At 38.4% G+C, this 26,080-nt stretch overlaps 1 protein-coding gene and 1 pseudogene across 1 annotated transcript in view; both read left to right on the top strand.

Moving 5' to 3' along the window:
- LOC132434000 (uncharacterized protein C12orf42-like) overlaps window positions 1-26,080 on the top strand; it is a 365,625-nt gene that overhangs the window by 264,287 nt on the left and 75,258 nt on the right. The gene's annotated exons all lie outside the window — the stretch shown is intronic.
- Window positions 14,336-15,808, top strand: LOC132434333 (programmed cell death protein 10-like; annotated as a pseudogene).

Here is a 26,080-nt window from a genome sequence, read left to right as displayed (position 1 = left end):
ATTCTGTGGAAAAAAATTGTTTTAAGAGAAATATAGTCATAATATGTTTCTGGCACATAGTACAAACTCAATACATATTTGTTGAGTGAGGGGAAAAATTAAAGTTACAAAATATGGTATATAAAGTAGAGTAAAATCTTTAAAATTTTTAATTAAATTTAATTTCGCTCAAAGAATAAATTACTGCCTGTCTCCTCTGGGTAATAATCCATGTTAAATTTTATGGGAGACAAGAAATACAAACAGAAAAACTTTGTAGAACTTTTACATGAAGAATCACTTATGAATTTTGATGGGAGAATTTAAAAATAAATAGGAATTACTATAGCACTTACTCTTAAGGTGATTGTAATCTCATAGAGATAGTTTGTGGACCCAGGTGACATAGCTCAAATAAAATGGTTAAGAAAAAGTTAAAGGTGTAAATGATACAGCTAAGAAATTGTGTAAGAAAGTGTTATGCTTATCCCGAGTGCAATTCTTAAATTTCTTGAAGGCAGATAGCAGAAGAAATAATATTCTATTTTTAGGAAAACTACCCACAGTTTTGTTAAGGTAAGAGAGTTCAGGGGACCACTAAGACAAATACAAAAAATACCTGAGTTTGGCAGTGTTACTAAGACCAAAGACGTGCCTTCAAATGTACCACTCTAGTAAGGTGGCAAAACTCACCTTAACTTCTTGGAAATGGTTTCTGAAAAAGCCATACAAAAGCAGATATGCGTTTGGGTACTTTGCCTAATCGCTATCTTCATATTTTGGCAAGGCTCTGAAGATCTCTTTGTTCACATTTAGTGAGAACCACATGATATTCAGCAAATTAATCTCCTGGATCTTGTTATTTGGGCTCTTGTCGCTTAATATTATTATTGTTAAGTTTTAATTTGCTCGGTCACCTTGTACTCTCCGCCACTGGTTAGCATATCCTCATTTTCCCAAAGAACACTGGTGTAAAAAAAACACTTACTTAAGACAGCCTTAATGCCCATGACTTAGAAGGTTCATTCAAAAGCCAAAAGAGCAGAACTAATATACAAAGCTTGGTGTATCTGGTTGCCTGGGCAAGTCGACTTGCCTTGCATATGTGAAGATATTAAATTCCTAACCAGTTAATTAAAAGAGCTTCTTCATGTGTCAGTGTAAGACCTGGTCCATAAACGGGGCATTAGGAGTTGACTCTTGTTTCAGGAAACGGCATCCTCTCCAAGTTTCTCACACTTTTAAAATTTTGTTTGTTTTTTAGCAGTGCCTGCTAGTCACCTGTGCATTTCTTGTCAGAAGACTAAAAATTATATTAGAAAATAAGGTTGACTTAGTTCTGTAAAGATGTTTTGGGGAGAGATGATTGGTTGGTTTTAATTAATTCAGATTATGCAGTTTTCCCTTTACTCTGATTTTAAGACTGAAAATGTACCAGTTCAGTTTCAAACAGAGCGATGACAATATTTTACAGAAAGACTGTGGAGGAGTAACTAAGAGACCAGGTGCTGCTGTTCAACAGACATAGATATAAGTCCCAGCTCCATTCCCAGCTAATTGACCTTGATCTTGGGTAAATTATTTAATTCCTCCTACCCTCAATGTGCCAACCATAAAATGAGGATGATAACTGCACTTTCTTCATAAGGTTGTTTCGAGGATTAACTACTATAATTCATAAAACATGTTCATTAGAGTGTCTGGATCATGATAAAGGCTCCAACAGATATTATTATTACATTTGGCCCTGAGACAGAGGGATACCTGGGAATTTTTGAAGTGCTTTTGTGAATATTATTGCATTTTATCCTCAAATGAGAAAAGAAAGGTGGAGTTGCTAACAATGAGCCACTGACAAAGAGCAACACTGCAATTAACATCTGCCTTCTGTGCCACAAGTTTTCTACTCTGCCTTAATGGATAGTCTTAAAAAAGCCTATATGGAAACTGAACAGTCTGAAATTTAAATTTATTTTATGTATAACAAGGTTATGATTCCAGGAGAATAGATCCAATTCCAGTTCAAGATCTTAGAGTAGTGAAAGCTGAGTCCTGACAAAATACTTGATTCCAGACTCTAGAACAGAGTCGACTAAAACAGTTATGACTCAGGGTTCAAATTCTCATCTACGTGTTTCTGTTTCTGGATTCTTTGACCTATTCAATTGGTCTCTTGGTCTGTCCTGCTACCAAAACCACACTATCCTAATTGCTACAACTTTCTTAGGAATCTTGATGTCTGGTAGGGTGAGGATACTATCTTGTTTTTCAAAATTGCTTCGCCATTTGATCTCTCATGTGAATTTTAGGATCAGCTTTATGTCAGGTTTGATTTGAAATTATGTCAAATTTATAGATTAATTTGAGGAGATGCTACTTTTATGATGTTGAATCTTCTCATCCATGAACATAGTATATCTCTCCTTTTATTTCAATCACTTTTTGGGTCTTTGAACAAAGTTTTATGATTTTTTTCTTCATTAAAGCCTTGCATAGTTTCACTTATATTTGTTCCTAGGTATCATATAGGTTTCAATGCTATCTTCAAAGGTATCTTGAAAAAATTATATATTCTGATTGTTTTTGTTGATATATGGAAACACAAATTTTTTAAACATTGATTTTTATATCCAGAACTTTTTGCATACTTATTAGTTCTAATAGTTTATATCACCTCTTAGACTATCATGTCTGAATTATAACATTTTTCTTACTTTTCAGTTAGTATATTTTTTTCCCTTGCACTTTGTACTGGCTTGGAACACTGATATAATGTTGAATAGAAGTGGTGATGGGACATCTTTGACTTGTTCATAATTTTAAATTGAATGCTTGATCACGAAATATACATTTGCTCTAGGTTTTTGATACATAACATATCTCAATCTGAATCCATATCATATTTTAAAAGTAGTTTACGATGTTTACATTATCAGAACATTTATCTACTACACGTTGTAGTCTTTCCTTCAAGCTTTTATTTAATTTTAGTCATTTATTCATTTCAGTTGCTTGAAACTTACTCTCTAGTAAGTTCCTCAGGAAAGGCCCAGTATGATGTTTCAATACATACTTTCAAATCTTCTTCTACTTTTTTTTTTTAATTTTAAGAAAGTTTTCTGTTCTGTTTCTTGGCTTTGGTTTTATTCCTAAGGGACTCCTAATATCTGTATGTTAGATTATCTTTGCCCATCTTTGTATTTGTCACTTTCTCTTGAAACTTTAAAAAAGCCCATATTTCCTTTGATTTAAAAAAATTCCTGATGGAGGAACCAAGATGACAGAGTAGAAGGACGTGCTCTCACTCCCTCTTGTGAGGACACCAGAATCACAACTAGCTGCTGGACAATCATCGACAGGAAGACACTGGAACTCACCAAAAAAGATACCTCATATCCAAAGACAAAGGAGAAGCCACAATGAGACGGTAGGAGTGGAGCAATCACAGTAAAATCAAATCCCATAATGGCTGGGTGGGTGACTCACAGACTGAAGAACACTTATACCACAGAAGTCCACCCATTGGAGTGAAGGTTCTGAGCCCCACATCAGGCTTCCCAACCTGTGGGTCCTGCAATGGGAGGAGGAATTCCTAGAGAATCAGACTTTGAAGCCTAGTGGGATTTGATTGCAGGACTTCAACAGGACTGGGGGAAACAGAGACTCCACACTTGGAGGGCACACACAAAGTAGTGTGTGCATCGGGACCCAGGGGAAGGAGCAGTGACCCCAGGGGAGACAGAACCAGATCTACCTGCTAGTGGTGGAGGGTCTCCTGCAGAGGCAGGAGGTGACTGTGGCTTACCGTGGGGAAAAGGACATTGGCAGCAGAAGTTCTGGGAAGTACTCCTTGGCATGAGCCCTCCCAGAGTCTGTCATTAGCCCCACCAAAGAGCCCAGGTAGGCTCCAGTGTTGGGTTTCCTCAGGCCAAACAACCAAGAGGGAGGGAACCCAGCCCCACCCATCAGCAGTCAAGCAGATTAAAGTTTTACTGAGCTCTGCCCACCAGAGCAACAGTTAGCTCTACCTACCACCAGTCCCTCCCATCAGGAAACTTACACAAGCCTCTTAGATAGCCTCATCCACCAGAGGGCAGACATCAGAAGCAAGAAGAATTACAATCCTGCAGCCTGTGGAACAAAAACCACATTCACAGAAAGACAGACAAGATGAAAAGGCAGAGGGCTATGTACCAGATGAAGCAACAAGATAAAACCCCAGAAAAACAACTAAATGAAGTGGAGATAGGCAACCTTCCAGAAAAAGAATTCAGAATAATGATAGTGAAGATTATCCAGGACCTCGGAAAAAGAATGGAGGCAAAGATCAAGAAAGATGCAAGAAATGTTTAACAAAGACCTAGAAGAATTAAAGAACAAACAAACAGAGATGGACAATACAATAACTGAAAAGAAAACTACACTAGAAAGAATCAGTAGCAGAATAACTGAGGCAGAAGAATGGATAAGTGACCTGGAAGACAGAATGGTGGAATTCACTGCTGTGGAACAGAATAAAGAAAAAAGAATGAAAAGAAATGAAGACAGCCTAAGAGACCTCTGGGACAACATTAAACGCAGCAATATTCGCATTATAGGGGTCCCAGAAGAAGAGAGAGAGAAAGGACCAGAGAAAATATTTGAAGAGATTATAGTCGAAAACTTCCCTAACATGGGAAAGGAAATAGCCATCCGAGTCCCGGAAGTGCAGCGAGTCCCATACAAGATAAACCCAAGGAGAAACATGCCAAGACACATAGTAATCAAATTGACAAAAATTAAAGACTAAGAAAAATTATTGAAAGCAGCAAGGGAAAAATGACAAATAACATACAAGGGAACTCCCATAAGGTTAACAGCTGATTTCTTAGCAGAAACTCTACAAGCCAGAAGGGAGTGGAATGATATACTTAAAGTGATGAAAGGGAAGAACCTACAACCAAGATTACTATACCCAGCAAGGATCTCTTTCAGATTCGATGGAGAAATCAAAAGCTTTACAGACAAGCAAAAGCTAAGAGAATTCAGCACCACCAAACCAGCTCTACAACAAATGCTAAAGGAACTTCTCTAAGTGGGAAACACAAGAGAAGAAAAGGACTTACAAAAACAAACCCAAAACAATTAAGAAAATGGTCATAGGAACATACATATCGATAATTACCTGAAATGTGAATGGATTGAATGCTCCAACCAAAAGACACACATTGGCTGAATGGATACAAAACCAAGACCCATATATATGCTGTCTACAAGAGACCCACTTCAGATCTAGGGACCCATACAGACTGAAAGTGAGGGGATGGAAAAAAGTATTCCATGCAAATGGAAATCAAAAGAGAGCTGGAGTAGCAATACTCATATCTGATAAAATAGACTTTAAAATAAAGAATGTTACAAGAGACAAGGCAGGACACTACATAATGATCAAGGGATCAATCCAAGAAGATACAACAATTATAAATATATATGCAGCCAACATAGGAGCACCTCAATACATAAGACAACTGCTAATAGCTATAAATGAGGAAATTGACAGTAACAGAATAATAGTGGGGGACTTTAACACCTCACTTACAGCAATGGACAGATCATCCAAAATGAAAATAAATAAGGAAACAGAAACTTTAAATGACACAATAGACCAGATAGATTTAATTGATATTTATAGGATAGTCCATCCAAAAACAGCAGTTTACACTTTCTTCTCAAGTGCACATGGAACATTCTCCAGGATATATCATATCTTGGGTCACAAACCAAGCCTCAGTAAATTTAAGAAAATTGAAATCATATCAAGCATCTTTTCTGACCACAACATTATGAGATTAGAAGTGAATTACAGGGAAAAAAACGTAAAAACACAAACACATGGAGGCTAAACAATACGTTACTAAATAACCAAGAGATCACTGAAGAAATCAAAGAGGAAATCAAAAAATACCTAGAGACAAATGACAACGAAAACACGATGATCCAAAACCTATGGGTTGCAGCAAAAGCAGTTCTAAGAGGGAAGTTTATAGCTCTACAAACCTACTTCAAGACACAAGAAAAATCTCAAACAAACAATCTAACCTTACACCTAAAGGAACTAGAGAAAGAGGAACAAACAAAACCCAAAGTTAGCAGAAAGAAAGAAATCATAAAGATCAGAGCAGAAATAAATGAAAGAGAAATGAAGAAAACAATAGCAAAGATCAATAAAACTAAGAGCTGGTTCTTTGAGAAGAGAAATAAAATTGATAAACCATTACCCAGACTCATCAAGAAAAATAGGGAGAGGACTCAAATCAATAAAATTAGAAATGAAAAAGGAGAAGTTACAATAGACACCGCAGAAACACAAAGCATCCTAAGAGATACTACAAGCAACTCTATGCCAATAATATGGACAACCTGGAAGAAATGAACAAATTCTTAGAAAGGTATAACCTTCCAAGACTGAACCAGGAAGAAATAGAAAATATGAACAGACCAATCACAAGTAATGAAATTGAAACTGTGATTAAAAATCTTCCAACAAACAAAAGTCCAGGACCAGATGGCTTCACAGGTGAATTCCATCAAATATGTAGACAAGAGCTGACACCCATCCATCTCAAACTCTTCCAAAAAATTGCAGAGAAATGAACACTCCCAAACTCATTCTATGAGGCCACCATTACCCTGATACCAAAACCAGACAAAGATACTACAAACAAAGAAAATTACAGACCAATATCACTGATGAATATAGATGCAAAAATCCTCAAGAAAATACTAGCAAACAGAATCCAACAACACATTAAAAGGATCATACACCATGATCAAGTGGGATTTATCCCAGGGATGCAAGGATTCTTCAATATACACAAATCATTGTGATACACCATATTAACAAATTGAAGAAGAAAAACCATATGATCATCTCAATAGATGCAGAAAAAGCTTTTGACAAAATTCAACAGCTATTTATGATAAAAACTCTTCAGAAAGTGGTCATAGAGGGAAACTACCTCAACATAATAAAGGCCATATATGACAAACCCACAGCAATCATCATTCTCAATGGTGAGAAACTGAAAGCATTTCCTCTAAGATCAGGAACAAGACAAGGATGTCCACTCTCACCACTATTATTCAGCATAGTTTTGGAAGTCCTAGCCATGGCAATCAGAGAAGAAAAAGAAATAAAAGGAATACAAATTGGAAAAGAAGAAGTAAAACTGTCACTGTGTGCAGATGACATGATACTATACATAGAGAATCCTAAAAATGCCACCAGAAAACTACTAGAGCTAATCAATGAATTTGGTAAAGTTGCAGGATACAAAATTAATGCACAGAAATCTCTTGCATTCCTATCCACTAATGATGAAAAATCTGAAAGAGAAATTAAGGAAACACTCCCATTTACCATTGCGACAAAAAGAATAAAATACCTAGGAATAAACCTACCTAGGGAAACAAAAGACCTGTATGCAGAAACCTATAAGACACTGATGAAAGAAATTAAAGATGATACGAACAGATGGAGAGATATACCATGTTCTTGGAAGAATCAATATTGTGAAAATGACTATACTACCCAAAGTAATCTACAGATTCGATGCAATCCCTATCGAATTACCCATGGCATTTTTTACGGAACTAGAACAAAAAATCTTAAAATTTGTATGGAGACACAAAGGACCCCGAATAGCCAAAGCAGTCTTGAGGGAAAAAAACGGAGCTGGAGGAATCAGAGTCCCTGACTTCAGACTATACTACAAAGCTACAGTAATCAAGATCATATGGTACTGGCACAAAAAACAGAAACATATATCAATGGAACAAGATAGAAAGCCCAGAGGTAAACCCACGCACCTATGGTCAACTAATGTAAGACAAAGGAGGCAAGGATATACAATGGAGAAAAGACAGTCTCTTCAATAAGTGGTGCTGGGAAAACTGGGCAGCTACATGTAAAAGAATGAAATTAGAACACTTCCTAACACCATACACAAAAATAAGCTCAAAATGGATTTGAGACCTAAATGTAAGATTGGACACTATAAAACTCTTAGAGGAAAACATAGGAAGAGCACTCTTTGACATTAATCACAGCAAGATCTTTTTTGATCCACCTCTTAGAGTAATGGAAATAAAAACAAAAATAAACAAATGGTACCTAATGAAACTAAAAGCTTTTGCACATCAAAGGAAACAATAAACAAGACGAAAAGACAACCCTCAGAATGGGAGAAAATATTTGCAAACGAACCAGAGGAGAAAGGATTAATATCCAAAATATATAAACTGCTCATGCAGCTCAATATTAAAGAAAGAAACAACCCAATCCAAAAATGGGCAGAAGAGCTAAATAGATATTTCTCCAGAGAAGACATACAGATGGCCAAGAAGCACATGAAAAGCTGCTCAACATCACTAATTATTAGAGAAATGCAAATCAAAACTACAATGAGGTATCACCTCACACCAGTTAGAATGGGCATCATCAGAAAATCTACAATCAACAGATACTGGAGACAGTGTGGAGAAAAGGGAACCCTCTTGCACTGTTGGTGGGAATGTAAATTCATACAGCCACTATGGAGAACAGTATGGAGGTTCCTTAAAAAACTAAAAATAGAATTACGATATGATCCAGCAATCCCACTACTGGGCATATACCCTGAGAAAACCATAATTCAGAAAGACACATGCACCCCAATGTTCATTGCAGCACTATTTACAATAGCCAGGTCATGGAAGCAACCTAAATGCCCATCGACAGATGAATGGATAAAGAAGACGTGGTGCATATATACAGTGGAATATTACTCACCCATAAAAAGGAACGAAATTGGGTTATTTGTTGAGACGTGGATGGATCTAGAGACTGATACAGAGTGAAGTAAGTCAGAAAGAGAAAAACAAATATTGTATATTAACACATATATGTGGAACCTAGAAAAATGGTACAGATGAACCGGTTTGCAGGGCAGAAGTTGAGACGCAGATGTAGAGAACAAACGTATGGACACCAAGGGGGGAAAGCTGTGGGGGGTTGGGGATGGTAGTGTGATGAACTGGGTGATTGGGATTGACCTGTATACCCTGATATGTATAAAATTGATGACTAATAACAGCCTGCTATATAAAAAAATAAATAAAATTCAAGAAAAAAACACTAATAGGAAACTTTCTTTGGGTTATTTGTATGGAAATATATTAATATAAATGTTTCAGACATTACATGAAATTCCTAAAAATCTTATATGTTCTGGTATAATGTTATAAGTCATAATTCTCGTTATTATTTTAAAATGTATATCTCGGAAATAACTAAATTTCCTTGTCAATTTCATTATTATGAACTTTCATCAAATCTTTAACCATGGTCATTTTTAAGTCTTTTGTCATTTACAGACAGTTCTGGGTGTACTCTGATGCTTTTGCAAAAATGTTCCTATAAAAGGGTTTCATCTTCAAGGAATTCATGGAAAAGACTCTGACAAGTACAGGTTTCTGGTAACCGACTATACTGCTGAAGTGAATGAATAAGCATTTTCAGAACTCTAATGGAAAACTGATGAATTCGTAAAAGTGCTAACAAAAGATCAAGATGAAAAAAAAATTAATTACATGGGACTGAGTGAACTGTTGAGGATGATTATAATTTTTGTGACTTCTTGTTCCTTTAGCTTGTTAGCTGAGTGTTTTTTCCACACTGTATCCTTCTATTTTTGTCTTGATTTCTTAAAGGATATTTTATTTCTGATTCTTTTCTGAGTTCTAGAATTTAAGTTCCCAGCTTTAAAAATTTTGATATATGTTTTTTTCATATTCTGTGTAACTTTCTTAATGTCTTTTAACTAATTTTTATTTTAAAATTAAAAAAATTTTTTTGACATGAAACATTTTTCTTTTTAATTTGGAAAGGAGTCAGTAAGTGATGTGGATTAGTTTTGATTATAAGGCATTAAGCCCCACAAACTTGATGGGCGCTGAAAGAACAGACATGAATTTTGAGGTCTGCATCTGGCTTCACTAGTTCTTTAATATTCAAAATAGGCTACCTGCTACACTCCTCAGTTCATGTCCTCTTCTTTACAGGCAGGATGATAACAGGTATCACTGCAGCATGATGCCTGTCTGATGCTAAGTGCAAGCTCTCTTCTTCTAAATTGTGTCCAGTACAGGTATCCTGGTATCCTGTAGGATGTCATAACTAATTTTTAAATAATAAGTTGCATTTTGGTCTGTTTGTGGGCATACTTTTCTGGGATGCTTTCATCATCTCTAAAAATATTACCGTGCTCCCTGTTACTTCATTTCTTATTATAACTTCATATGAGATTTGAACTTGATGCTTCTCTGTTGCTCACTTTTATGTGAAATTAGTTTTCCTGACCTTTTAGATTGAGGCAGGATTTAGTAAAGCTTTTCTAATGTCACAAAGCTCCTTTTTCTGTTATTTTTATGTAATGTTTAAAAATATGGCCACTTGCGTCCCAAGATTTCCTGTCTTCCTTTCTCCACTTGGGTGGGAACCTTCTCTTTTTTAATCTTACTTTTCCCTAATTGCTCAATTTTATTCTACTTCTAGTAGTTTCTTCACAGTATGGTTCCTTAATTGGAAGAAAATCCATTTAAGTTTTGAGAGTTCATAAGGATTAAACTGCTTCAACTCTTTCAGTCCTTACTTCGTGCTCCTTGAACTCACTTGGTATTAGAGAGAGAATTCATTCTCAGTTTCATCTGATGTACTCAAAGTGACCCACTCTGCTCTCCAGTAAATAACCGTTGGCTCTTTTGGGGTTCTGTTCACCAGTTGACACAACCCTGTGTACTTCCCTCAACTTTCTCCTGCACAGATGCCAATACCATGTGAGTCTCATGGCTGTTGCTGGTTTGTCCCCATGTGCTTATACTAGGGGAGATACCTTGTTGCCTAGTTTTGTGGTAAATGTTGTCCATGGATCTTTGGTTTTGCTATTTAATTGCTGTGTTTGCTTTAATGTGGGGATTCACTAAGATGGAAAGCTACAATGTCACTGTCACTACTATCTTCCTAGAATCTCTAGATTGGACTTTAAAAGAAAAATGACAACTACAACATATGTTTTTTTTTATAATAGATATACCTAAGACATATTTATAAGGAATTTTTTTAACATAAAAGGATAGAAAAAGATATACCATGCAGTTATAAATCAAAATATAACTGATATAATGATATTACTTTAAATTAAATAACCCTTGAGACAAAAAGCATTATTAGCAAAGAAAACAAAAAAACAAAACAGTATCATTACATAGAAAATATTCACCAGGAATATATAATCAGAAACCTGTATTCTTTTAAGAAAAGAATTCTCAAAAATACAGAGAGTAAAAACTGAATGAATTACAAGGAGAAATTGACCAATATGTAATTTAAATGGGAATTTGTAACATATTACTCCCATATACAAAGCAATGATGAAGTTGATCTGATGAAAATATTGACATATTTAGAATCATGCATAAAACAATTACAAAATACATTTTTTCCCAAAGATACATGGAAATTTACAAAATCAGAGTCTGTTGAAGGTCACAAATGAAAACTCAGTAAATACCAGAACTGAAATTACACAGACTACATTCTTCAACCACAAAGCAAAATAATTAGAAAAAAAGATTATCTCTCTCCCCAGATCTGCATGCTTGGAAATTTTAGAAACACCCTTAATGTGTTATGAAACAAGGAAGAAATCTAATGAAAGTTTAAAATATTTAGAACTTGAGAAGGAAAACTTATTTCAAAACTTACAGGATGCAGCTAAAGCTGTAATCTGAAATGCATATATCCAAAAGAAAGAGAAAATTAATGAACTAAGTGTTCAACTCAAGAAGTTAAAAAAGAGAACCACAGAGTGAACTCAAGAAGGAAAAAGAGAATATTTTGACAATAATGCATATTCACAAAATAGAAAAAAAGAGAGTAAGTTTTAAAAAGATAAAAAAGATATTTCTTTGAGGAGAATTATCAAGTGGCCAAAACCTAGCAAGACCATAATTCTTGTAGAGTTCACACAACTCTGCTGCACCTTTTAAAGCTTTTATTTTGTACCTACTGTACAACAATGCAGAAAAATCCATGGCAGTTCTTTGAGACCTTTTGATGCTTTACTTCCCTCAAGGCTGCATTTCTCTTGCACAAAGATTTCCTTACATGAATTTACTTCTTCTGCTATCAGGAAAACAAATATTACATGCATAACACATGACAAGTTTTAGAAAGAAAGTGCAGTCAAACATAACATGGGACAGTCCAGTTTCTGGTTAATAATAAGTTATTCTCTAATGGATTCTTGGTTCTACAAATGCATTCACAAGTCAATGCCCTTAAGTAGCAAGTTCCCCTAGTATTTTTAAGCTATAGTTCAATTTTTAAAACTTTTGAGGAATACAACTTGTCTAGAAAATAAACTACTCTTCTATAAACTGTACACGCAGTAGTAATTCAAATGCTGAAATCCTATCCCTGCAGCTTTTCTTCTTAAAGCCATGGACAGATGCACTTGCATGATCGTCCGCCTAAGTGCTTTCTTCAGTTTTGAGCTCTGTGGACCTCGCTCTTTTCATCTTCGTCCTGGTTTGGGACACATCTTCCTCTTTTCTGAAGCCGCTCTTAACCTGTGGTATAGTCAGCCAGGGAGCAGGGGGAGTAGTTGCATCTGCTGAGTACAGTCTCGAAGGTGGTAACTTTCAACCATTTTTCATGGCCGTACGTGAGTCTGATGACTGTGGTGTGGAGACCTGGAGGACGCGGTGTGAAGGCAGGGGGCATCCTGCAGCATGTGATGCGACATCGGTGCCAGGCTGTGATGCTTGCTTTGATATTTGCTGACACAGATACACTCTTACATGTTTAAACATATTGACTCATTTAATCCTCACAATATTACAAGAGTGATTCTCTTATTATCCCATCTTACAACTTGTTCAAGGTCACAAAGCTACTAAGCATCAGAGCCAGGATTGGCACACAAGCAGTCTGTGTTCTCAAACCCACTGGCCAAAAGGCAGAGTCTATTCCATGCTCCACTAACCAGAGTTGCAGGTCCTACAGCCAAGCCGGGTGTTAGAAACTGGTTACCCTTAACTAGACATCTAAGGTCCACCTTGAGCTCCATTGTCTAGAGCTGAGTTAAGTGTTTCTCAGGGTCCAACCCCATGACATCTCCCAGTGGGAGGTTGTGTGTCCTCTTATTTATCCATGTATGCCCTCCCCTATCAGGTCAGCCCAGGAACACGATGATTCTGTCTTTTCAGTGCTGGGGAAAGTCAGCTCACTCCTGTGCACCTTGCCATGCTCTGTATCACCAGGGACCAATACTGTGCTGACACCCAGCAGGGCTCAGTAAAGATCTTCTGATGAATGAATGAATGAGTTGACAGGGTCCCAGTGTGCTAGGCACTGTGCTTTGGGGAGTGATAAAGATTGTAAAGATTAGTAAGACCCCACCTGTCTCCTTCAAGAGCTCATATTCTAGTGAGGAGCTTTTGAAAGTTCATCATCCTCTCAAACTACTGCAGGACATGGATTTTGAGATCAGATCTGATTCACCTGACTGGCTGTGTGGCCTCTGACAAGTTATTTTACTCCTTTTATTCTCCATTTATTCATCTGTAGAATCGGTAGGATACTGTGACCTGCCTCATAGATGTGTTATGAGGATTAAATGAGATAACGCTTGAAAAATTGCGGTGTCCCCAAAGGGAGCTGCCTCTGGTTTTGTTCATTGCTGAGGACCCGCAGGGACACCATGGGAACTCTCTTTGGCTGGATGGACCCCTGAAGGCAGCAGGCAGTGCATCCCACTCAAGCGTCTGGCAGGTCCACCACCCCCTGTTGTGTGAACCTGGATGCTTGGGGAATAAAACACCCATAATTAAGAATAGAAGTTACCTGTGTTGGGTAACTTCGGGGACATTGTCGTCTGCAATTATTCCTATAGGCTGAAGTTTCTCTGTGTCTCTCCTTTAGGAATTCCTTTGGCTGAAAAAGGCAGTGAGCCCATGAACTGTTTCCTTCCAGCGATTGCCAGGACCTTTGCCCCACCTCTTACATTCTGGAAATATTTCTCAGACACCCCTCTCTCTCCAACATCCAGACACCACTCTTCAGCTTGGGAGCAGGGAAGGTCAGGCATTGCTGTCGTCAGTTGCTTGGACTCCTTCAGCGCGAAGCTCACCTGTGGAATGTACAGGGCCGTCCCTGCTCTGGGCTCTGCTTTGACACAGGGAAAAGGTTGGCTAACCCTTCTTTAGCTCTGGAGAGTTCTCCCCATCATCAGAGGCTGCAGGGGGTCTAGCCAAAAGAGGGGATGTGGAGTCAAGTATGTCTGGGGTGGAGCCTAAGCTTGTGACCTCAGACCCATCTCAAGTAAGATACAAGTAAGATAAACTTGTATCTGACTCTATGATCTCCAATTGCCCCTCTTTTTAGCCTCAATTTCCCTATCCCTCTATAAATACTAATATGACAGCTAGAGAGTCTCTGTTCCTTGAACTACAAAAAAAAATTAGCTCAAACATAAAAGTTTCAGATCCTCCCCTGGCTTTCTGAGAATCCCTTAAGATGCTTATTCCTCATGGTCTCATCAGTGAGGTTTCCCTGAATGCCCTTTCTACATTTAAACTTCACCCCCCATGCCCATTTACGCCCATTTCCTTGACCATCTCTCTCTGTTTTCCTGGGTTCCTGCTGATAGCCAAGCTTCTAGGATTCCAACTTCTATTCCCAGTTGTTTATCAAGATATTCCCCTTTTCCTCCCAAGACAATTTTTGTCCTAAAAGGCATTTTGATGGCCACTGTTTTAAAAATGTACATTTTTATTTCATCACAAGAGAAAACTTTATTCATTGCATTGTGAGGATCAGATAGGCTAATAAAGGTCCAGTACAGTGCCGTGTACCCAGTAGGGAGCAAATAAACATCAACAGGGGAAGTTATGAAGATTAATTGATATATATAAAAGCACTTAAAAACGGTAACACACTGTACATGTGAAGGGTTCTCATTATCAATGCTAGTACCTTAAGTCCTAGTAGATGTTATACTATTCAGACCATGTTCAAAAGTAGTTGGGACAGTACATGGTCAAGTTCCTATTTCTTTGTTTGAGAAACCTTTCCTTTCTAAAGAAGGTAGAGTAGGAGGTATAACACAAACTAAAGTCAAATCCTTGAGCTCAGCACAAAGACTGCACATATCAGGACAGGAAGAAAATACAGGTTTCACATAAGATGTCATTATGAAACTTTTAGAGGACAACAGTGTAGAAGTTAACTTCACTAAGTCCCTCCTTCGAATGGCTGCCGCTGATGTGGAAGAGTATGTGATTAAACAACCAGAGGCAGAATTCCAGGACCCAACTGAAAAGGCAGGAGCACCTAAACAAAGTCCCAGTAAGATCCCAGCGGAGATCAATACCAGAGTGAGATTTCTGCAAGCAGTCAAGGATATCCCTAGTACAATTAAAGAACTCTTTGATGCAGTGAGTAATGTCTTCAAGAAATACTAATACCAGAACCACATAGCACTTGAGTGCCAAAAATAAAGAATTTTTAAAGTATTCCGAAAGTTTCAGACATACTCTGAAAAGCTGTTTTGAAATGGCAGGGCAATCAATGCATTCCTAAGTGCCAACCGACTAAATCATCAAACCAACTTGGTGTTTCAGACCTTCAAACCTGCCCTCAAGGCTGGACACGTTAAGAGATGTGCTTCTCAGTGGCAGCGTTGAACTACCTTTATCTGTAAATTTTCAAGTTTGACTGTATAAATTATGAGTCTCTCCTGAAGGGATCTAACCCAGGATGTTGAGTGGTATTGCCACTTTGTGTTTTTGTAAAATGTCTCTTAATCACAATCTCACACTGAAGATTTTATTTGCTATTATCATTTATTTAAGACTTATAAGCCAAAAAATTTACGGTCTAATGTCTCATATAACATGCCTTAAAAGAATTGTAAATATTGGTATTTGTTTCTGACATTTTAACTTGGAAGCGATGTGCTGCCGATGATGTATTTAACAATATTTGGTGGCAAATACTCAATAGTTCACATCTGTTTTAAAAAAGCAGAACACTCTGTGAATAATATGGATTAAGGGATATGTTCTAAGCGTGGACTACAGTGTGGAAAGAGCTGGGGCTTGAAGGTTTATAAAGGGGGATTGGAGGCTTAGAGCAGAGACACTAGTCAGCCATCATAAAGCCCAGGTGCCATGGACAAATCAAAGGTTGCAGAGAACCCTGGAGGCTCGGTATGCCAGCTCGGTGAGTTTGAAGCCAGGTGTCTGGTGATGGGCTTAGGTTTCCCTTTGTCTGAAAGAAAAGAACGCAGACTGGTTAAGGGGCGAACAAACTGGAATTTGCTGATACCTGTGTAACTGGGTTTCACCACCTCTAACCACAATGACCTTCAAGAATATAGTGGTTAGGCATCCCTGGTGGTGCAGTGGTTGGGAATCCGCCTGCCAATGCAGGGGACGCAGGTTCGTGCCCCGGTCCGGGAGGATCCCACATGCCGCGGAGCGGCCGGGCCCGTGGGCCACGGCTTCTGAGCCTGCGCGTCTGGAGCCTGTGCTCCGCAGTGGGAGAGACCGCGATGGTGAGAGGCCCGCACCAAAAAAAAAAAAAAAAGAGAGAAAAAAGAATATAGTGGTTACTGCCTCATTTCTGCCCACAAGTTCCTTTTTGACCATCTCTAACCCAGAACCATATAGAAAAGCTATCCTGAGAAATGTAATTCCGGCTTTGCCAAGTTGATGCAATACAAAACCACCATACTGCATAGTGGACATGTGGTCTTAACCTGATGTGAAGTGCTTACCAAAAATACTATTTTAATCCAGTGGAGGTCATGGTACGGCAGATATCTTTATTTATGTATTCATTCATTTATTCATTTTGTATTTAATGATAATCTGCTGTGTTCCAAGCACTGTTTTTTTTTGGCTAGGGAATAGAGAAAACGATGACCCATGATACTGAGTTAAGTCCTATTTCTACAAAAGTGGGTTAATGGGTACATGCAAAGGGTCTTGGAGGTAGAAAGGGAGAAAGGCAGAATGAATTGCGAAGATGACTCCAGGCATTAGGAATAGCATGTGAGAGAGTGTATTAAATTCAAGGAGCCTAAAGTTCACTGAAGTGTATAGCACATAGAGAGCAATAATGGCAGGAGATATTCAGGAAACGAAAACCAGTAGGATTTAGTGAACGGTAGGAGAAGAGGAGAGGCAAGAGACGAAGCTGCCAGTGTGAGAGATTACATGGTTGGTGATTTCACTAACGTGACATGGAGTACAGAACATGATTTGGGGAGAATATGTTGAATTAGAATCTGTAGATATTGAGGTATTGCAAGTCATGGAGGTGGAAGCATCCAGTAAGCAGTTCACAGTGTGGGTCCAGAGACCACCAATCTGTCCTGTTCTTCTCTTTTCTTAGCATTAATTACATTTGCAATTACTCATTCTAGCACCTACCCTCCATGCCAGAATGACGACTCTTTGAGGGCTGGAACCACGTCTTGCTTGTGCTTTGTTGTTACCCTAGCATATCAAGTAGTGAATGGCATGTTGCAGGTGCTTGATAAATATTAGGTTAATGCAACTTAAGAGACCAAGAAAGGGGTGCTTTTGGGAGCACCAAAGAGGGGTCAGAATTTGAGATATGGATCTGAATAGTGCTTGAAGCCATGAAGTAGATGGACTTATTCAGGGATATATACACAGTGATAAAAGAATCCCCAGGGCAGGCCCTGAAAGGACACTCACACTCAAAGGAATGGCAGAGAAGAAAAAGCTGGTGAAGGATTCTGAGAAGAAGTGATTAGAGGAAAAGATAACCAAGAAAAAGTTTGAGGTAAAAAGGGCGGAAGGCAGGATGAGTTGTGAAGATGATTCTGGGCATTAGGAATCCATGTAAGCATGGGAGAAAACAGGAAAGACAGCATTTTAAAATATAGCTTGCTGGGACTTCCCTGGCAGAACAGTGGTTAAGACTCTGTGCTCCCAATGCAGGGGGCACGGGTTCGATCCCTGGTCGGGGAACTAAGGTCCCACATGCCGCGCGACCTAAAAAGTGTAAAATAAATAAATAAATATAGCTTGTTATTGAAGTAATGTGATTATCTGCTATAAATCAACATCTACAGGGATGGTGACCCTCTCTCTCACCTAACATCCCTTGAAGACCAGCTTGATTTGCTTTTAGTCTCCTCCTTTTCTCCTTTGGAAAACTCTTGAGCCATATTTCATGAACAGAAACACTATTTATTATTGGCCTCTCGCTTCCCTGAATTATCAACATATTGCATTTCTGTGGCCGTGATGATTGGTTTCTTCCGGGATGGGTACAGTCCATATCTATACCAATTGGATCGTATCTCAGAAGCTTAGGTAGGTGCTCTTGGGAAAAAGCCTTGCCTTTCCTACTGCATGTGAAGGCGAGATGTGTGGAAAAGAGAAGAAAGGAGAGACAGGAAAACCAGGGCCTGGTGACCTTTGAGCCCCTAACTGTGGTGTGTCTAAAGCAAGCCCTGTTTCTTTTCTGTGAGCTGGTAAACCTCTTTGCATCTTTATCTCAAAGACTCTTAAACTGACATTCTAAGAAGTTAAATATGAATCCTTTATAAAATTAAGCACACCTACATTGAGATATATTTGATTTTTGTAAAAGTAGGGAAAATTTTTCATTTACCTCAACCCCAGATCATGACCCTAACTATGCAGAAGCTGATGTTCTATAGGGAATATTGTCGCAGCTTGAACAAAAACCTTAGTGGGTGTAACATGACTTTCTTTCTAAATAGCAACCAGCCCCGCTGAGTCAATGTTGACCTATGTAACTCTTTCCTGGAAGGCAAGAAAATCTGAAGGTTGACTGGTTTGCTCACTCACCCTGCCTTTTGTTTCCTAACGAACAGGTAATATTAGTCTTTCAGTATGATAACATAAAGCCGACCGATTTGCATCACGGGGTATTGTCCACTCTGTGTGTTTCAGTTTGTTCTCCTCTTATTTAATAGGAGCTGTACTGAAACTGGGTAGTCTCTGTTTGTTCAGCAGCCTCTTATGAGTGCCTGCCTTCTCTCCTGGATTGAGTTGGACCAGGGAAAAGATAGACGCAGGATAATGTGAGGAGGTTTTCTTAGTAACATGGACATTCCCAAACTTTTCACCACTCCAAGGACTTCCAATAGGACCTTTGATATCTTTAGAAATCTAGTCACTCCAGCCTGGAATAGAGTTGATGTCAGTCTCTTGCTTCACTTATGTTGAGCTTCTGGCCCAACTGGTTTTAGTCAACGACGCTCTTTTGCTGTGTCTTTTTTTTTTTTTTTTTTTTTTTTTGCGGTACACGGGCCTCTCACTGTTGTGGCCTCTCCCGCTGCGGAGCACAGGCTCCGGACGCGCAGGCTCAGCGGCCATGGCTCACGGGCCCAGCCGCTCAGTGGCATGTGGGATCCTCCCGGACCGGGGCACGAACCCGTGTCCCCTGCATCGGCAGGCAGACTCTCAACCACTGCGCCACCAGGGAAACCCTTTTGCTGTGTCTTTGAATCATGGTATCATATGATTGTCATCCTTATTTATTCTCTGGTATTCATGCTCGTAAACATTGATAAGCACTCTCTAGGCTCTGCTGTTTCATCACCTGAAAAATGGGAATATTCGTATGTAACTTGCAGGTTTGTTGTGAGGTTGAAATCAGAAAAAAATTGTAGAACCTCACTGTCAATCGCCACGAGTATTTACCAGACTGTATCACGCTCCCACAAAGGTCTCCCTTAAGCCCATCCCCCCATCAGCCCCCACCCCAACCTGGTCCTCCCTCCAGTCTGTGATTATTTTGGTTCAGCACAAGGTATGTTGTGTTTATTTGTAAGTTTTCTGATCATTTTTATCCACTAAACTGTGGACTGTTTTGGAGGCTCCGTTGTCTTCCAACTCTGTATTCCCAAGGGATGAACCATGTCTAGAACATTAGTAGGGGCTCAGTAAGTGCATGTAAAAATGTTAAAAGAGAGAAAAGGAACTAACTTTTTTAAAGTCAGCCTTGTACTGAACACTGTTAGACACTTTCACACACATAATTACATGTAATTCTTTCAATACATCATTTTCACTGATGGAGATATTAAGAGATAAAGAAGTGAAGTGGTTTGTGTAAGATCCCACAACTAGAGGGTGTCAGACCAGAATCCCATTCTATTTATATTTGCCTCCAAAGAGGTTGCCTCAAAGCAGTTGAAAATTCACCTCCTTCATGACTTCCTTAATCTTTGAAATTTTCTAGATCACTCTTACATACTTATGTTTCTCAAAGGGATGAGGAGACCCCTTACATATATGAAAATATGTATATATGTACATCTGAAACATTTGTATGTCTGTATATAAACATTTGTAAGACAATTTGATTTTCAACTTAAAAATGCTGTGTTCATATGGAGCCCTTAAATGAACAATTGCCTTGCCTTGGCTTCAATTATCATTTAGCTATGAAGACTCTGCCAGAAAGAGTTTAAATCAAATTATTTTGGGTACCTTATTGTTTACTTACTGTAATGTCAGGTCATGATGTTTGAATAGTGAGTGTAAAACATCATCATGTTGATTTCTATAGATGTAAATGAACAGTGGTAGTGTATGCTGAAAATTCATTATATAATGGTTAAACATTTGATAAGAAAAACCAACACATTGTTTTAAAATGACAGCGAAGTTGTTTTCTTCTCATAAATACTTCTTATAAATTCTGAATTTACATCTCAAAGGAGTTTTAGGTCTTAAACATAGGATAAAACCCTAAGGAAAGGGCTTCCCTGGTGGCACAGTGGTTGAGAGTCCGCCTGCCGATGCAGGGGACACGGGTTCGCGCCCCGGTCCAGGAGAATCCCACATGCTACGGAGCGGCTGGGCCCGTGAGCCATGGCAGCTGAGCCTGCGCGTCCGAAGCCTGTGCTCCGCAACGGGAGAGGCCACAACAGTGAGAGGCCCGCGTACCGCAAAAACAAAACAAAAAAAACAAACAAAAAAAACAAAACCCTAAGGAAAGAATGTACACCATAGCAATTAAAAGAACAGATTTTGAAGTCAGAAAGACCTGGGTTGAAGTGCTCTCTCACCACAAATTACTTGCAGTATGACCTTGGGAATATTACTTAAATTTTTTCAAGGCTCAGTCACCTTATCTATAAGATGGGGCTAATAATAGTGCATGCCAGATAGAATTGTTGGGAGACTGGAATGATGATACACATAAAAGGGCTGAACACAGAGCCTGGAACCCAATGAACACTTAAGAGCTATTAGCTATTTTTCCTCTTTTAAACTGTCTTGTTTAGTTCAGTTATAGCTACATGATCATTTTAACACAAGCTTTACATTTCTAACTGGTATAGTCAAATCCAACTGCTAGAGAGAGATATATACAGGTGGTGAAGAAGCTTGGCCCAGCTGGACTAGAGGCAATCAGGGAAGGTCCCATAGAGAAAGTGATGGGTTAGATTAATCTTAAAGTGGGGGAAACTCATGGGAAAGGAGAAAAGGATTGGGGTGGGTGTCAGGAGGACAAATTGGCCTGGGACTATTCATAGGAAGTGGAGGGTCAGAGTTTCACTTCTGCTTTTCTCATTTCAAACTCATAGCATTCAAACATTTTATCCCTGAATGGAATAATGCATAGTTAATTTTTGGAATTGTACAAGAAATATTGATTTTATAAATTATAGGCTCATAACATAAAATTTTCTTTGACGTAAAGTGAATAGAATATTAGGCAGATTGTTTCACCAGGGCCCAAATTGTTATATGGTGTCTAGAACAAATGAAATGTTTAATTTTTGCTTTACTTTTCAAGCAAGAATGAGTCTGAGAAACTGCAAGTCACCTAGCTCTGTTATGTTGTGTTTCAGTACTTACATTTCTAATATATTTTCTCATTGTCATTTGATTAAATATTAACTCAAAATATCAGCATGATGAGACTGTTGATAACAGTTTTTTTGTGGGTGTAGAAAATGGTACTTGTTACAGTGAAAAAGAGGCCTTAATTTGACCAAATAAAGAAGTCATGACTTGAAATTACTATCAAATATTGATTTTATAGTTGGTTCTTTTTTAAAGATCATAATTTTTTTGTTTCTTGCAAAGCATAGTTTTACCAAGATAAAATATTAAAGGAACTGAAATAAATTATTGAAAATAGAGCAAAATATGATAGTCTTATCATATTGACTTACCAAAATATGATAGTCTTATCAAACTTAATTCAGTTTTTACAAAATTAACTATGCATAGTAAAACTTGAGCAAACATATTGATGAATGAAAAATATAGACTGAGAAATTTCAGACCCAGAGGATTTTTGTGTTTTCTTACACATGTAATAATGAGCCTCTGGGCTCACACTGAGTAGGGAAGAAGGTTTTTTAAAACATTGTCTAAGTGGTCATTTTAAGCTCTGCATTTTTATTCTTCTCTGCTTCCTCTTCCCCAGATTCAAAGCCTCCATCTGTTGGGCCCAAAAATGGGTTGTTTACTTTGACTGTATGAACAGATAATCCCTTTCTCCCAGGTCTATGTCTTTAAAGAGATATTAAATCTTTGCACGGCTGAACTACTTTTATGACTTCATTTCCAATAGTTGGAATGTTTAGGTTCCAAGGGTTATATACACACTGTCGACAAACAATGACATCTTTCTAAAAAAATCAGTTTAATTAAATTTGGTCACATATGGTACAGAGTCATGTGGCATAAAATCATTAGAATATACTCTGATATTCTTCCAAATCCTTTAAATCCTGCCCTCTTAACATAGAATTAATTGCTCAAGAGGTAAGTTAATGTATGGCAAATGTTTATCCAGTGAAATTTCCCTCAGTAAAATCACTCCAATTTCCAGTTATGTTCTCTTAAAAGAAACTGACAAACTGATTTCACCTGGTATCGAGCGAGCTGATATCCTCAATCACATGGCATCTTTCTACCTCGGTGTTCTTAAGTGACCATTTCTTCAAGTTACAAGGAATGCTTCCACGTTTTGGCTTTTAGAATATGAGCTTATTTTGGATTTACTTTGACTGACTCTGTAAGTTTGAAATCAAATTGATCATTTTAGAATGGCTCACGGGGATTGGTTAGCAATGGGATTACCGCCGATCATTTCTGTTCTGTCAAAAACATTGCCAAATTAAGTAAACTCTGTCCATTATTTTGGCTGCTTCCTTGACTGATTCCCATCTGTCCCACCTGGATGTCCTTCACTCACATTTTGTCCCATGCGGCTCCTTCAAGATCCAACTCAAAGACCACCGCTTTCCCTCTAGTCTCCGAATTGCTCTAGCTGGACTCCTACTGTCTTAAAGAACTTGATCTGGGCAGGTGTTAGGCACTGAGCTGTCAACATACTGCCTGATCCAATAGTTGTTTTTATATGTGCCCTATGTCTCATCTAAATGACTGATTGAGGGCAATGTTTATTTTTATAGATTTCCTTACAGTGGCTTCTATGCATCAAGGCTCAATAAATATTTATGGAACAAATTAGGAATTTGGAGCTCAGTATTTGGCTCTTACAATTACTAATTTTTGCAGTGATTCCAACTTTATGAGAAATAATCAGCTCTGTCAATTTTCAAGTGCTTAGAGTGCTCCCAGCATTTAACTAGGCTCTTAATTCATGCTATCTCATTAACCTTTTATATAACTCTCTACATTAGGGATTGTTTTTGCTCTTTTTTTCACGTGAAAAATGTGAAGCTCAGAAAGGTTAATTAACTTGGCTCTGATCGCTCAGCTACTAGTTGACAGAGTGGAATTCAATGACACATCTTTCTGACTCCATAGCTTGTGCTCTTCTGTGAAGCAATTATGTCCTTGAGAAATTATTATCATTGGACAGGTAAGAACACTGGAGTTAAGAGAGTTTAATAATCTTGCCTAAGGCTATATAACAAATAACCACTGCTGAAATTTCTCTAGTAGGTGGGTGTTCCAATGTCTGTTTCTGATTAATTTTTCTTATCTCAAGGTAATAGTATTAGACGCTTTTTATATTGTTGGAGTAGGGTTCAAGTTTTGAAAAACACACTTTTTATCAATCCTCTGGGATTACTTACACAATTCTATTCATTTCAGACATTTATTGATTACATTTTTCCCTGACATTTGGTGGAAATAGGATAATACAATAATACCACTTTCCTTTTTTTTCTTTTCTTCTGTTTACTGCTTACCATTAAATATGTTCTTTTAAGAGATGAAATAATATATTAACTTCTGAAATCACCTCAAATAAAGACCTACAGAGATGTCCATGTATGTTGGAATGATCGTTGCTTATTTAGCAGGAATATTAGTTTAAAGATGGTGTATCCTGACTCACTGGATAAATCTCTAAAAGTAAATGGAGAGATTGTTAATGACATGCAAGGGGATGGGGAGCGAAGTCAGAAAAGAGAGTGAAAAGTAAATTATGTCCAAGTCAAAAATAAGTTACATTTATAGCCTTGGAGTCAAGGTAACAAAGTAGTACATTTTGTGTGAAGTTATTTGTAGTATAGTTTTACATGTCTGTAGCACCGTTGTTGATCAATTCCGGCTTGACACTAACTTGGGGATTTTTCACTTCTATTTTCTCCTTTCATAGAATGCCAGGCATTGCTTAGGTGAAGAGATATACAGTTGACACTTGAACAACAGGCATTTAAATTGCACAGGTCCACTTATACATGATTGTTTTTCACTCAGAAATACTACAGCACTACACGATCCCTGGTGTGTTGAATCTGCTGATGCGGAATGGCAGATGAGGAAGAACCAAATATATGGAGGGCTGACTATAAATTATGCCTGGAATTTGGGCTATTTGGAAGGTTGGTGCCCCTAGCACCCCTCCCTCCCACCCCGAATGTTCAAGGGTCAACTGTACTAGAATTGACAGACAGTTATCAGAGCAAGTCTTCAGGGGCTGAGAATAAACGTATGGGAAGACTCCGGTATAGTCTGTGGGATGAATACCATTCCCACAGTTGTCTAAGCGTCTGTACATGAGCCAAGCTACCCATGGGCCGAGCCACACTAAGCGATGACCTCAGAGGGGGTGCCGTGCTTCTGGTGTGGGTGCTGGGAGCAGAGTCCTCATCTCCTCAGAGGGCATCAGCTCTTTCCTGGAAGAGCCCTTCTTAGGTTGACATCAGCCCAAACACCCCGCAGGCCAGCGATTGGGTCCCTTGCCTGCTATGAAACTACAACTTTCAAGATCAAAAATTTTAGGTGGCTGAATGTTTCATGTGATAACATCGTAGATGTGATCTACTGGGAATGAGAGATATGAAGACAATCTGAGCTTAGGTTCTTTCCTCCTCTTGTCTGTTCTGTAGCCCCAGTTCTTACGTTGGCTGCATGTTGGAATCAACTCCGGGAGCTTTAGTGAATACTGATGATTGGGCTGTACCCCCAGAGATTCTGATTTACAGGTATACCTCCTTCATTGTGCTTCACTTTATGGTGCTTCATAGATGCTGAGTTTTTTATAAATGGAAGGTTAGTGGCAACACTGCGTTGAGCAAGTCTATCGGTGCCATTTTTCCAACAGCATTTGCTCACTTCATGTCTGTATGTCCCGTTTTGGTAATTCGAGCAATATTTCAAGCTTTTTCAATATTATTACATTTGTTATGGTGACCTGTGATCAGGGATCCTCGATGTTACCATTGTAATTGTTTGGGGGTGCCATGAACTTCATCCATGTAAGACAGTGAACTTAATCAGTGAATGCTGTATATGTGCTGACTGCTCCACTGACTGGCCATCTCCCCTCTCTGTCCCTCTCCTTGGGCTCCCCTCTTCCCTGAGACACAACAATATTGAAATCAGGCCAGTGGATAACCCTACAATGGCCTCTAAGTGTTCAAGTGAAAGGAAGAGTCACCCATCTCTCACTTTAAAGCAAAACCTAGAAATGATTAAGCTTAGTGAGGAAGGCATGTTGAAAGCTGACATAAGCCAAAAGCTAGGCCTCTTGCACCAGTTAGCCAAGTTGTGAATGTAAAGAAAA

Source organism: Delphinus delphis, chromosome 11, assembly GCF_949987515.2.
Source record: "Delphinus delphis chromosome 11, mDelDel1.2, whole genome shotgun sequence".
NCBI classification, from domain to species: Eukaryota; Metazoa; Chordata; class Mammalia; order Artiodactyla; family Delphinidae; genus Delphinus; species Delphinus delphis.
Note: the sequence above shows the minus strand (reverse complement) of the source record. Positions and strands in the feature narration are given on the sequence as shown.